The 14,367-nt window shown below is 45.2% G+C and overlaps 1 pseudogene; it reads right to left on the reverse strand.

Moving 5' to 3' along the window:
* Positions 1-2,913: 2,913 nt before the first annotated feature.
* Positions 2,914-6,754, reverse strand: LOC116275901 (annotated as a pseudogene).
* Between the last annotated feature and the right edge of the window lie 7,613 nt (positions 6,755-14,367).

Here is a 14,367-nt window from a genome sequence, read left to right on the forward strand (position 1 = left end):
TTTGATGGCCTTGCTGGAGATGGGCAGCTGCAGTGGTCCCTGCCAAGGACTCGGGACTGGCCTCCCTGAGAATGTGCATCTGCTCCCACGTCTGGATCTCACTGCTGCACTGGGAAGAAACTCTCCCTGCCTGTGCTCCGGGCCAACCAGCCTTATGGGGATTGGTGCAAAGGCTGGGGGCCCAGGAGAGGTGGCCAGCCTGAGCTAATGGGGAAGCATCATTGGTAGTTAAATGTGTAGTTATGCTTTTCCCCACAAAAAGCCCTGTGACCTCTTCTTCCTCAGGCTCTCCTCTCTCCAAAAACAGCTCAGCCTGAAAGGTCTCCTGGGAGGCTGCAAGCAGCTTCCGGTGCTCCGTGCTTGTGAGTGCTTGCTCCTGGGTCCAGGCCTGCTGGCTGGGCTGGAGGGGAATGCCGGGAGCCAGGAGCTGCCTAAAGCTCACAGCTCTAGTAGGGTTTCTCCTCAGAGGAGCCAGTGCCCCAAACCAGGATTTACTCTTTTTGCCCTCAAACCCCAAGCAAGGCGTCCAGCAGGTCTGTCCCTGAGCAAACAGCCAATGGGCAGTGTCTCTGTGCCTCATCCTCCCAAGTGTGAAATGGTCACAGTAAGGAGATTTGTTTGCTTGGTTTTTTTCCAGATGCTTCAAAACACTCTTTCATAATTGAGATTTTATTGGTTGTGTTGAGGCTCAGTACACAGACATTTCAGTTTGCACACAGTTCTTATATGTACTGAAAATCTAAAAAGCCATGTATTGTAATTCTTTTTAAAAGTTATTCCAGTGACTTTCCAGCTTAACATTTGGAGGCAAATTTTCCTTAAGAGGCTATCAAGTACCAGTATCTGCACATGTGGATAAGCTGTTACATACATCCCACCAATACACAACTGAACAGCAAATATACCACATACTCAAATTTTCTTTTTCTTTTTTTTTTTTTTTTGAGACGGAGTCTCGCTCTATCGCCCAGGCTGGAGTGCAATGGCCGGATCTCAGCTCACTGCAAGCTCCGCCTCCCGGGTTCACGCCATTCTCCTGCCTCAGCCTCCTGAGTAGCTGGGATTACAGGCACCTGCCACCACGCCCAGCTAGTTTTTTTTTGTATTTTTTAGTAGAGATGGGGTTTCACCATGTAAGCCAGGATGGTCTCGATCTCCTGACCTCTTGATTCGCCCGTCTCAGCCTCCCAAAGTGCTGGGATTACAGGCTTGAGCCACCGCGCCCGGCCCATACTCAAATTTTCAATCTTTCACAGCACATTAACAAAGTTACTAGGAAAACAGGACTACCACGACCAAGGATGTTACAGAGTGCACACAATTCTCAGGGATTGCTATACAAGTGGATTTCTTTAGGAAACAATTCTGCTAAAAAACAATATGGGTAGGCCCAGCGTGGTGTCTCACATATGTAATCCCAGTACTTTGGGAGGCCGAGGATGGCAGATCACCTGAGGTCAGGAGTTCGAGGCCAGCCTAGCCAACATGGTGAAACCCTGTCTCTACAAAAATGCAAAAAATTAGCCGGGCATGATGGCAGATACCCTGTAACCCAGTTACTTGGGAAGCTGAGGCAGGAGAATTGCTTGAATCCAGGAGGCGGAGGTTGCAGTGAGCCGAGATCATGCCATTACACTCCAGCCTGAGTGACAGAGCGAGACTCCATCTCAAAAAAAAAAAAAAAAATTAACAACAACATGGGAATAGAAGTAATTTTAAATGCTCAGGACATTAAATGTAGGACTGTGACTCCATATTGCCATTTAGTATGCTTTGTATTATAGGATATAAAAACTAACCCCTCTGTCTATGGAATGTTAAGCTGACACCCAAGACAGTCAAAGCCTCCCATAATCCAATAGCCCACTCTATTTTCTGGTTGTACCAAAAAATAAACAAGCAGCGAATGGTTTCACCTTTTTAAAAAAAGCATTTACACTTGAAAAATGGGATTAGGTGTGATTCCCTCCTTCTTAAAAATGTTTCTGGCTAACTCTCTTTTCGGACTCAGCCCGCCTGCACCCAGGTGAAATAAACAGCCATGTTGCTCACACAAAGCCTGTTTGGTGGTCTCTTCACATGGACGGCATGACATTTTGGTGCCATGACTCGGATCAGGGGACCTCCTTTGGGAGATCAATCCCCTGTCCTCCTGCTCTTTGCTCTGTGAGAAAGATCCACCTATGACCTCTGGTCCTCAGACCAATCAGCCCAAGGAACATCTCATCAATTTTAAATCAGGCAGGAATGTCAGGCCTCTGAGCCCAAGCCAAGCCACTGCATCCCCTGTGACTTGCACGTATACACCCAGATGGCCTGAAGTAACTGAAGAATCACAAAAGAAGTGCAAATGCCCTGCCTCGCCTTAACCGATGACATTCCACCACAAAAGAAGTGAAAATGGCTGGTCCTTGCCTAAAGCGATGATATTATCTTGTGAAATTCCTTTTCCTGGTTCAAAAAGCTCCCCCACTGAGCACCTTGTGACCCCCCATTCCTGCCCACCAGAGAACAATCCCCCTTTGACTGTAATTTTCCTTTACCTACCCAAATCCTATAAAACAGCCCCACCCTTATATCACTTGGCTGACTCTCTTTTTGGACTGAGCCCGCCTGCACCCAGGTGAAATAAACAGCCATGTTGCTCACACACACACACACACACACACACACAAAAAAAAAAAATTTGTTTCTAGGCCGGCCATGGTGGCTTACACCTGTAATCCCAGTACTTTGAGATGTCAAGGCAGGCATATCTCTTGAGCTCAGGAGTTTGAGACCAGCCTGGGCAACAAAGTGAGACTCTGTCTCTACAAAAAATACAAAAAAGTAGCCAGGCATTGTGGCATGCATCTGTGGTCCCAGCTACCCAGGAGGCTGAGGTGGGAGGATGGCTTGAGCCTGGGAGGCAGAGTGCAGTGAGCTGAAATGGCGCCACTGCATTCCAGTCTGGGCATCAGAGCCAGACCCCGTCTCAGAAAAAAAACCACTATTATTTTGTAAACTTGCATTTATGAAATAGTTGATGAAAATGTTTATCTCGATTGTACAAAAAGGGAGACGGGGACCACTGATAAAACATGGTATGTGATTTAATCAGACTTGGCTTCTTTCTCTCCAGCTTCATCAGCTGGAGAGAAATCATTTTAGTTTCTCCATTTTCTGCAGGTAAATCTTCTTTAGTTTCCTAGTTAGCCACTTAGGCCTGTTTTCCCTTTGCTCCCCTTTCCCCTTTTGTTTGCACTTTTTTGTCCAAAGATTTATCCTTCTCTGCTGCCTTTTTCAGCTTTGTTTTCACTTTTGCAGGAGCAGGTTAGCTGACAACCTCCTCCTGGGCTCTTCCTTGGAAGCTGTGTCTGTGGAGCAGATCTTCCTCTTCCTCTTTGGCAGTGGGGAGGGTGCGTGCCCAGTGCTGCTGGCTGTGGAGGAGCTGGGCTGCCTCGCCGCTCACAATAAAAAGATTTGATGAAGGCAAGAGTGCCCTGATTAAGGGAGGAGACCACCCCTCATATTGTCTTATGCCCAATTTCTGCCTCCAAAGAAAGAAGTAAAAACTAAAAGGGAGAAATGGAATCCACAGGCAGATAGCCCAGCACCACGCATTGGGCCTCGTAGTTAAAAATCAACCCCTGACTTGGCTGAGCGCGGTGGCTCATGCCTGTAATCTCAGCACTTTGGGAGGCCAAGGCTTGCAGATCATGAGGTCAGGGGTTCAAGACCAGCCTGACCAACATGGAGACACCCCGTCTCTACTAAAAATACGAAATTAGCCGGGGTGGTAGCACATGCCTATAATCCCAGCTACTCGGGAGGCTGAAGCAGGAGAATTGCTTGAACCCTGGAGGCGGAGGTTGCGGTGAGCCGAGATTGCACTATTGCACTCCAGCCTGGGCAACAAGAGTGAAACTCCATCTCAAAAAATAAAAATAAAAAAAATAAATCAGCCCCCGACCTAACTGCTTGTGTTATCTATAGATTCCAGACATTGTATGGACAAGCATCGTGAAAATCCTATCCTGTTCCATTCTGATTATCGGTGCATGCAGCCCCCAGCCACTTACCCGCTGCTTGTTCAATTGACCACAACTCTTTCACCTGGACCCCTTTAGAGTTGTGAGCCCTTAAAAGGGATGGGAATTGCTCACTCAGGGAACTCGGGTTTTGGAGACGTGAGTCTGCTGATGCTCCCAGCTGAATAAAGCCCTTTCCTTTTCTACAACTCGGTGTCTGAGGGGTTCTTGTCTGCGGCCCGTCCTGCTACATGATGAAGCCGGGAGAGCAGCAGGCTGAAGCTGAGCCTCTGCTGGGAGAAGCTTTGCTGGAAGAGCAAAAATAGAGGGGCCTGTTGGTGGCAGGTGGGGAGAGGAGAGAGCTTTGCGTTGGCTGGGGTCCACACTCAACCCAGGTGTTACCAGAAAGGGGTCCTGATACAAACCCCAAGAGAGAGTTCTTGGATCTCGCCCAAGAAAGAATTCAGGGCGGATCCATAGACTAAAGTGAAAGGAAGTTTATAAAGAAGTGAAGGAATAAATAAGGGCTACTCCAGAGGCAGAGCAGCCTCAAGGGCTACTGGTTGCCCATTTTATGGTTATTTCTTGATTATATTTCTTGATTATATATGCTAAACATGTCTCCCCTTTTTAGACCATATAGGGTAACTTCCTGACGTTGCCATGGCATTTGTAAAGTGTCGTGGCACTGGGGGGAGTGTAGACATGAGGATGACCAGAGGTCATGCTTGTGGCTATCTTGGTTTTGGTGGATTTTGGCCGGTTTCTTTACTGCAAACTGTTTTATCAGCAAGATCTTTATGACCTGTATCTTGTACCAATCTCCTGTCTCATCCTGTAACTTAGGAAGCTTAACTGTCTGGAATGCAGCCCACTAGGTTTCAGCCTCATTGTACCCAGCTCCTATTCAAGATGGAGTTGCTCCGGTTCAAATGCCTCTGACTCTGGGACGTGGGCCCCCAAATGTGGTACCGGGGGGACGTGGCCCAGGGCATCTTCAGCATGGGCCTGTCCTGTGAGGGATGGCAAGGAGAGACATTAGTGTTTGGGATGTAGGTCCAGTACCCTGAGAATGGAGTGGCCTGACACAGGTCACAGCCCACTTGAAGCAGCTGCAGATGGCAGCCTTGTGGATGCGATTGCAGCCTGCAGTCTTTCCTAGAGGTGCAGGGGCCAAGAGAAAAACGTTCTTTTTGCTATCTGAAGGTTCACTGAGAATCACTGACAAAACGCAGACTAACAGGCCAAAAAGCATACAAACCTATTTGATCACAATTTTATGTGATGGAGGAAACTTCAGAATGAAGACCCCGAAGATACAGAGGAAGCTGTCCATTTTTATGCTTAGGTTCAGAGAAGTATGAGTGGTCATGTAGAACTGTGATTGGACAAAACTCTAATGTTAATAGGCCTAGTGGGGAAATACAGCAAGGCCTGTCTGTATATTTTCTTCTTGGCCTCTCTGTGGAGCATTCTTGCCTTCTGGGTATGGGGTAAGACTCTCTGTGGAACGGGGATCTTGTGACCTACTATCGAACAAAGTAGGTTAGATAATTTCTTTTTCTTTCTTTCTTTTTTTTTTCTTAAGACAGGGTCATTCTGTTGCCCACGCTGGAGTGCAGTGATGTGATCCTGGCTCACTGCAGCTTTGACCTCCCAGACTCAGCTGATCCTTCTGCCCCAGCATCCCCAGTGGCTGGGACCACAGAGCATGCGCTACTGCACCTGGCTAAGTTTTAAATTTTCTGTAGAGAGGAGGTTTCGCCATGTTGCCTAGGCTCATCTAGAACTACTGGGCTCAAACAATCCACCTGCCTCCACCTCACTAGGTGCTGGGATTATAGGCATGAGCCACTGCACCTGGCCTGGTCAGATTATTTCTTTAGAGCCATGTTTTACACAGAAAAAGGGAAGAAGTTAGAGTAATATTTTGGGGTTTGATGGCTGGCTTTGGGGAAAAGGGGTTCTGGTTTCGAAGGCCTGCCTTGGGGAAGAGAGACTGTAGTTTCTGTGGCTAGCCTTGGGGGCCAGAGACAGGGGGCAGGAGAAGATCGGAGAGAAACTTTTGCTTCTGAGGTTGCTTTTGAGGCCTCCAATTTGGAGGAGCATCTTTTGAGCCCCAGTCGCAGCATAGGGGAAAATGGTCATAATACTTAGAGAGGGTAAGAAGAAGGCTGTGGGTCCCTGCGGGGAAGTTCAGGACAGCACTCGTGCAGGAGTTCTCTGGGAGGTACTGGAAAGCAAGTAGGGGACTGTCACCCCAGGAATGCAGGAAACAGGGTTCGGTGCTAACTCAGAAGGGGGAGGGTGTTGGGAGACCCTCCTGATCCTCCCTCCCAAACACATCCTTCAGGGAGTTCAAGCAGCAAGTGGCTACCCACATGCTTTTTCATGGAGAAAATAGAATTTTATCTGGTGTGGGGTTTTGAGAGTTCAGCTGACATTCCTGGCAGCTGAAAGGCATTAAATCTGCAGTCAGAAGGCCTTACGGAGAGACATTCAGAGTGTGCTGTGTGTGATTCAAGCAGTCTGACCTGTCTCTGAGAGCCACTGTGGTTTTGTTGAGATGGGCACTGGGCATTTGTGCTTTGTTAGTCCTGGATGAGCTTGTTTCCCCATGGGACTTGGAGCTTCTCCTGGTCACCTTCATGTTCCATTGGCATCCAACACGGGCTTGCCAGATAGGACATGCTCAGTAGGAGGATGGAAAATTTAATAAACCATTTGAAAATTTCCAGAGCCATTTTGCAAATATGAATCAACTGAGGCTTATAAATAATTAGAGGGATCTGTCTGGTGTTCTGTAGGACACCCTACTTTTGTTCTTTCCCCTCCAACCCTAGTAGAAAAGAAATTTTTAGCATGATAATGAGGCAAAGTCAGGTTAGGAGAGGTCATGAAAAAAGGTTTGTCTGCCTGCAGATTCTCACCTTGGTGAATCTGAAAGACCCAAGACCCCTAGAGTAGGTAAGTCCCCATCTCTGCCCACTCCTCTAGGATGGAACCAGGAACAAGGCTCCAGGACCACACATGTCAGCTGTCAGGGTGGTACCAGGCTTGCAGGGAGGGCAGAGAGGACAAAAAAGGGAAAGAGAGGAATACCAGAGAGAAAAAGGGATGCCTGGATCTCTATCCAAGCCTGCCCATATGGGAAAAATAAAAAGTAATGTTTTGCACCACCCTATGAAATTGTTCATTGACTAAGATTTTGTTCCAGTTAAGGAATAATATCCGCAATACCTTCTTGAGTATTGTGATGAGGGGGTTAAGCAGCCAAGCATGTTGCTGTTATTTTGAATGAACCCAGGAGATATCACCCCCTAAAATGCCACATTGTTATGCTGATTGCTTCAAACTGAAGGCATCTGGGAAAACAGTGGATACACAGAGGGACTTTTCCTGAATTTCCTTTATCTGAGTAAAGGTAGATTCTCCAGAAGGAAGCCAATTGTCGTGAAACCCCTCCCTAGAAATTTGTATCTATCAGGAAGATTAACAAGTCACAGGACTCAAACCTAGGAGAGATTAAAGTTGACGTTTCATCCGGACAGTCTATTACCTATTCTTCTGAAGGCTCATCCTTTTTTTTTTTTCATAACCATCTGTATGTAGGTGGCCTACATACCCCAGTCCCCTGTCCCCTAGACGGGTAAGGATGTTTCAGTCGATGACAGACCACATGTAAAATGGTGGCCCCATGAGAAAAAAAGGGAGCTAATTTTTTTTTTCTTTTTTTTTGAGACAGGGTCTTACTCTTGCCCAGGTTGCAGTGCAGTGGGCTGATTCATGGCTCACTGCAGCCTCGACCTCCTTGGCTCAACCAATCCTCCTGCCTCAGCCTCTGAGTAGCTGGGACTATAGGTGCACACCATCATACTGGGCTAATTTTTTAATTTTTTTGTAGAGGCAGGGGTCTCACTATGTTGCCTAAGCTGGTATTGAACTCCTGGCCTCAAGTGATCCTCCCATCTTGGCCTCCCAAAGTGCTGGGATTACAGGTATGAGGCCATAGGCCTGGCTGAGGTGAAAAATTTCTATCATCTAGTGACACCTAGCCTTGGTAATATCATAGTGTAACATATTAACTTTTCTATGGTTAGACATGTTTAGATACACAAATAGTCACCATTGTGTTACAGCTGCCTACAGTAGTCAGTGCAGTAACATACAGTAAAGTTTATAGCCTAGGAGTAATAGGCTATACCTATAGCCTAGGTGTGTGGTAGGCTATGCCATCCAGGTTTGTGTAAGGGCACTCTATGATGTTCCCACAATGATGAAATTGACTAATGGTGCATTTCTCAAACATATCCCATTCCTTAAACAGTGATGATTAGAAAACTTCATTGGGTTACTGGCTTTTTGCTTTTCTGTGATGCCTCTGTTGGGGGTCATAAAACAATAGCCCAAAAACAAGGCCTCAGCAGCAGCTCTCTCTAACCTTCTAATCTCCTGTTTCTAGACTCGCATTCTCTCTAGAGGCTAGCCATAGAAACTAGAATCCCTCTTTCCCAAGGGAGGTCATGAAAACCAGACCCCTTTTCTCCAAAGCCAGCCATAAAACCCAAAAATATTACTAACTCTGCTGCCACCCCAGCCTTTCTGTGTAAGAACTGGCTATAAAGAAATTTACCTTTTTTTTTTTTTTTTTTTTTGAGATAGAATCTCTCTCTGTTGCCCTGGCTGGAGTGCAGTGGCACGATCTTAGCTCACTGCAACCTCTGCTTCTTGGGTTCAAGTGATTCTCCTGCCTCAGGCTCCCAAGTACCTGGGACTACAGGTGTCCACCACTGTGCCTGGCTAATTTTTGTATTTTTAGTAGAGATGGGGTTTCACCATTTTGGCCAGGCTGGTCTTGAACTCCTGAACTTGTGATCTGCCCGCCTTTGCTTCCCAAAGTGCTGGGATTACAGGCATGAGCCACCATGCCCAGCCTTTTTTTTTTTTTTTCAGATGGTTCAAGTGATTCTCCTGCCTCAGCCTCCCGAGTAGCTGGGATTACAGGCATGCACCACCACGCCTGGCTAATTTTTTGTATTTTTAGTAGAGATGGGGTTTCTCCATGTTGGTCAGGCTGGTCTCAAACTCCTGACCTCAGGTGAGCTGCCTGCCTCATCTTCTCAAAGTGATGGGATTACAGGTGTGAGCCACTGTGCCCGGAAGAAATTGATCTATCTTATCTGACCTATCTTGTAGATCATAAGACCTCTGTTCCAGAGAGGGTCTTGCCCCATACCCAGAAGGAAGGAATGCTGCACAGAGGCGCTAAGAAGAATTACACAGAGAGGCTTGCTGGGTTTCCCCGCTCAGTCTGTTAGCGCTGCATCATACCCTTTTGACCAATCACGTTTCTGAATGTCCATACCATGTGGAACCTGAGCATAAAAATGGACAATTTTCCTATATCCTTGAACCTTCTTTCTGAAGGTTCTCATGCCACATAAAACTAGGATCAAATAAATTTGGGCACCTTTTCTCCTATTCATTCACCATTTGTCAGGTGATTTTTCAATAAACCTTCAGAGGGCAAAGGGTAAGTTTTCCCTTTGCCCCTACACCCTGCTTCCCACTCCCATACAAATAAATGTGTATGCTTTTTTTCCTGTTAACCTGTCTATTGCCAGTTTTTTGTTCATATGTTTGTTTTGTCTTTTCCTAGCAGACTTAAAGACTGGAACCAACAGTTTCATCAGTGGAAGAAAACTAGAGAATTGGAAGATCTGATCCCTGCAGTAGTGGTGGAAATTCAGGAGGTCCGAGGGCCCCAGGGACTTGAGCAAAGAAGTAGGACATGGAGTGAAGCACCTGGCAGAACAGTCCTCTTTGAAAGGGAGGCTGGGTCTAGGTTCAGCAAGAGCTTGAGAACATGATGCTTCTGTAACATTTACTGAGCACCTACTGTAAGCCAGGCATTGTGATCACAGAGAAGGAAGAGACTGTAATTTCTCTTGAGGAACTAATGGTCTTGGGGAACAAGAAAGGATATGGGAACAAAACAAATTTTAACTCCTTTTATATACCTGGGCTTGTGCAAGTTACAACTACAGTCGGCCCTTTGTATCCACAAGTTCTACATCCTTGTATTCAACCAGCTGTGGATTGAAAATATTTGTGAAAAAAAATACAACAATAAAAAATAACACAAATTTTAAAATACAGTATAACAAGTATTTATATAGCACTTACATTGTATTAGGTATTATTAGCAATCTAGTGATTATTTAAAGTATAGGGGCTGAGCACAGTGGCTCACTGTGGGAGCCTGAGCACTTTGGGAGGTTGAAGTAGGAGGATCTCAGCACTTTGGGAGGCTGAGGTAGGAGGATTGCTTGAAGCTAGAAGTTTAAGACCGGCCGGGCGCGGTGGCTCAAGCCTGTAATCCCATAGCACTTTGGGAGGCCGAGGCCCAGGCGGATCCGCGAGATCGGGAAGTCGAGACCATCCTGTGGCTAACACGGTGAAACCCGTCTCTACTAAAAAATACAAAAACTAGCCGAGGCGGAGTGGCGGGCGCCTGTAGTCCCAGCTACTCAGGAGGCTGAAGGAGGCAGGAGAATGGCACAAACCGGAGGCCGGAGGGCTTGCAGTGAGCTGAGATCCGGCCACTGCCTCTAGCCAGACTGCAAGAACAGACTCCGATCTCAAAAAAAGCTAAGACCAGTCTGGGCAGCCTGATGGGACCAGCCACTACAAAAGATGTAATGGTTGGTAATGAGCCTGTGGTCCCAGCTACTTGGGAGGCTGAGGTGGGAGGATTGCTTGAGCTTGGAAGGTCAAGGCTGCAGTGAGTTGTGATCATGCCACTGCACCCCAGCCTGGGCAACAGAGGGAAACCATGTTTCAAAAAACAAAAACAAAAAAAAAAGAAAAGAAAAGAAAAAGACTGTGATAGTCATCATTTAGTATTATTTCCTTGTTAACAATTTTTATAGCCTGTGAAGTTCAAGTGTTTACCTAAGTAAGAACATTAAGATTAAAAAAAGTAAAAACTAAAAGGCAGACATGAAATCCACAAGCAGACAGCCCGGTGCCACACCCTGGGCCTGGTAGTTAAAGATCGACCCCTGACCTAATCGGTTTTGTTATCTATAGATTACAGACATTGTTTAGAAAAGCACTGTGAAAATCCCTATCCTGTTTTGTTTCAATCTAATTACCTGTGCATGTAGCCACCAGTCACGTACACCCTGCTTGCTCAATTGATCACGACCCTCTCACGCACACCCCTTTAGAGTTGTGAGCCCTTAAAAGGGACAGGAATTGCTCTCTCAGGGAGCTCGGCTCTTGAGACAGGAGTCTTGCCGATGCCCCCAGCTGAATAAACCCCTTCCTTCTTTAACTCGGTGTCTGAGGAGTTTTGTCTGTGGCTCGTCCTGCTACATTTCTTGGTTCCCTGACCGGGAAGTGAGGTGATTGGCAGATGGTCGAGGCAGCTTCTTAGGCGACTTAAGCCTGCCCTATGGAACATCCTTGCGGGGGACTCCGACCAGCCTGAGAGAGGCGGATCCTGAGAGCGCTCCGGGGTAGGCATTTGCCCCTGTGGGACGCCTCGCCAGAGCAGTGTGTGGCAGGCCCCCGTGGAGGATCAACGCAGTGGCTGAACACCAGGAGGGAACGGGCACTTGGAGTCTGGACTCTAAAACTTGGTTAGACTAGTCTTTGAAACTTGCCCACTCCATTTGAGTGGAAGCGTGGCCTGATCACCCATGGCATGTCTTTATTGGCACTTTGGTTTTGGTTTTGTATTTGACTTAGTTTGAATTGCTTGACAGGACCAGTCTTGGGAACTTGCCCACTCCATTTGAGTGGAAGCGTTGCCTGATCACCCACGGCCTGCCTTTATCAGCACTTTTGTTTTGGTTTTGACTTGGTTTGAATTGCTTGACAGGATTGGCCTTGGGAACTTGCCTATTCCATTTGAATGGAAGCATGGCCTGATCACCCATTTGGCACTTTGGTTTTTGTTTTTGATTTGACTTGGATTGCTTGATACTTTGGTTTTTGTTTTGACCTGGCTTGGATTTCTGGATACTCTGATTTTGGTTTTGATTTTGGTTTGGTGCAAACTACAAAAGTGTGTGTGTGCCGTTTTTACCCGTTCTTTGTTTTGTGGTGTGTGTGTGGTGTGAGTGTGGTGTTTTGTCTCGAAGAAGCATAGGTCAGGCACAAATAAGCCCACCCTACTAGGAACTATGTTGAAAAATTTCAAAAAAGAATTTAAAGGAGACTATAGAGTCTCCTTTACACTAGTCTCCTTTGACACTAGGAAAACTTAAAACTTTGTGTAAGCTAGACTGGCCAGCATTAGAGGTAGGTTGGCCATTAGAAGGAAGCCTGGACAGGTCTCTTGTTTCAAAGATATGGCACAAGGTAACCTGTAAGCCAGGGAACCCAGACCAGTTCCCATACATAGACACTTGATTACAGCTGGTTTTAGAGCCCCCATCCCCAACATACAGTGGTTGAGAGAACTGCAGCATAAGCAGCTGGCAGAGCAAGGAAAGACCAGCACAGAGAGAGAGAAAGGAAAGAGACAGAGAGGAAAAGAGGCAAAGAGAGGAAGAGACAGACAAAGAGGGAGTCAAGGAGAGAGAGAGAGAGACAAAGAAAGAGAGAGGCAGAGAGAGAAGAAGAGACAGAGGCAAAAGGAAAGTCAAAGACAAAGTCAAAGAGAGAAAGAAAGAGAGAGATATACAAGTAGTTAAAAAAAAAGTGTACACTATTCCTTTAAAAGCCAAGGTAAATTTAAAACCTATAATTGATAATTGAAGGTATTCTCCGTAACCCTATAATACTCCAATACCACTTTGATGTCAATGTAAACAAGAGTGTATCCCGAAAGCACTAAGGCCTTCCTATCAAAAATTCTTAACCCAGTAACCCATGGATGGCCCAAATGCATTCAATCTGTAGTGGTAACTGCTTTGCTAACAACAACAACAACAACCAAAACTAAAAGAAAAAAAAACTTTTAGAGGAAACCTCATTGTGAGCACACCTCACCAGTTCAGAAATATCCTAAGGAAAAAAAGAAAAAAAAGATGGGGAAGAATTTATATAAAAAGAGTATTATATGGTAAATTCTTGTCTTGAAATAAATTAACTGGTTATTTAAAGAAAGAAATATTTGCAATAAGTCAGAAAGTTGAGGCATGTCAAAGAATTGTTTGTGAAAGTCATGAAAGAAAAAAATGTTATAAAAAAGAATTTATGTAAAAAAGTTGTATAATTTAAAAGTAACTAGGCCTCCTGAATGTAAAACTATTGGAAAAAAAAAACCAGTTTATGTGTAAGGTGTATAAGAAAAGTAACATATAACTTTGGTAAAAGGATTATAAGGCGGCATAAGAATGTACATTTTTACCTACATTAAAAAGTAAAAAAAAAAATTATTGTTCTGAAGGTTTAAGCAGTTTTAAAATGTTAATTGTAAAGAAAATTCTGGGCCGGGCGCGGTGGCTCAAGCCTGTAATCCCAGCACTTTGGGAGGCCGAGACGGGCGGATCACGAGGTCAGGAGATCGAGACCATCCTGGCTAACACGGTGAAACCCTGTCTCTACTAAAAATACAAAAAACTAGCCGGGCGAGGTGGCGGGCGCCTGTAGTCCCAGCTACTCGGGAGGCTGAGGCAGGAGAATGGCGTAAACCCGGGAGGCAGAGCTTGCAGTGAGCTGAGATCCGGCCACTGCACTCCAACCAGGGCGACAGAGTGAGACTCCGACTCAAAAAAAAAAAAAAAAAAAAAAAGAAAATTCTGTGTGTAAACATATTAGCTAAAGTTAAAGAAGTATCATCCAGTTTTTCTGCGAACTGGACATTAAAGTAAAAGCATAACAGGTTTTTCTTAAAGCACCAACCTGCTCTTTAGCAAAAATTATAAAAGGTTAAAAAGAGTCTATAAAATCTTACCTTATGGTCAAACATTAAAAATTAGATAAATATGTCTACAAGATTTTATTAAAATTAGATTTAATGTTAATAACACACTAATATAAAGATAAAATTTAGCTTATCTGGTATAAAAATCATAAAAGAAGCATTGTTAATTCTAAAATGGTATTTGGCTTTCTTTGGTTTAAAAACTAATAAAAATAGGTGCTAAAGGAAATTTCTAAGTAAAAAGGCACTAAGGAATACAAAGTCCACTGCCAAGGTCCCCACATTTAAAACAAAAGGTCAATTTCTTAAAAATTATATATTTGGTTTATCTTCCACTTTCCTTTCTCTCAAAAACTAAAAGTCTTTTATCACATGTACCACCCGTAGAATTTCTGGTAAACCTGCATCAGCTTGAAGATCACGTTCTCATCGAAGGGTGGAAAGAAGAAAAACTCGAGCCAGCCTGGGAAGGACCCT

The sequence above is a fragment of the Papio anubis genome, chromosome 7 (genome assembly GCF_008728515.1).
Source record: "Papio anubis isolate 15944 chromosome 7, Panubis1.0, whole genome shotgun sequence".
Taxonomy (NCBI): Eukaryota; Metazoa; Chordata; class Mammalia; order Primates; family Cercopithecidae; genus Papio; species Papio anubis.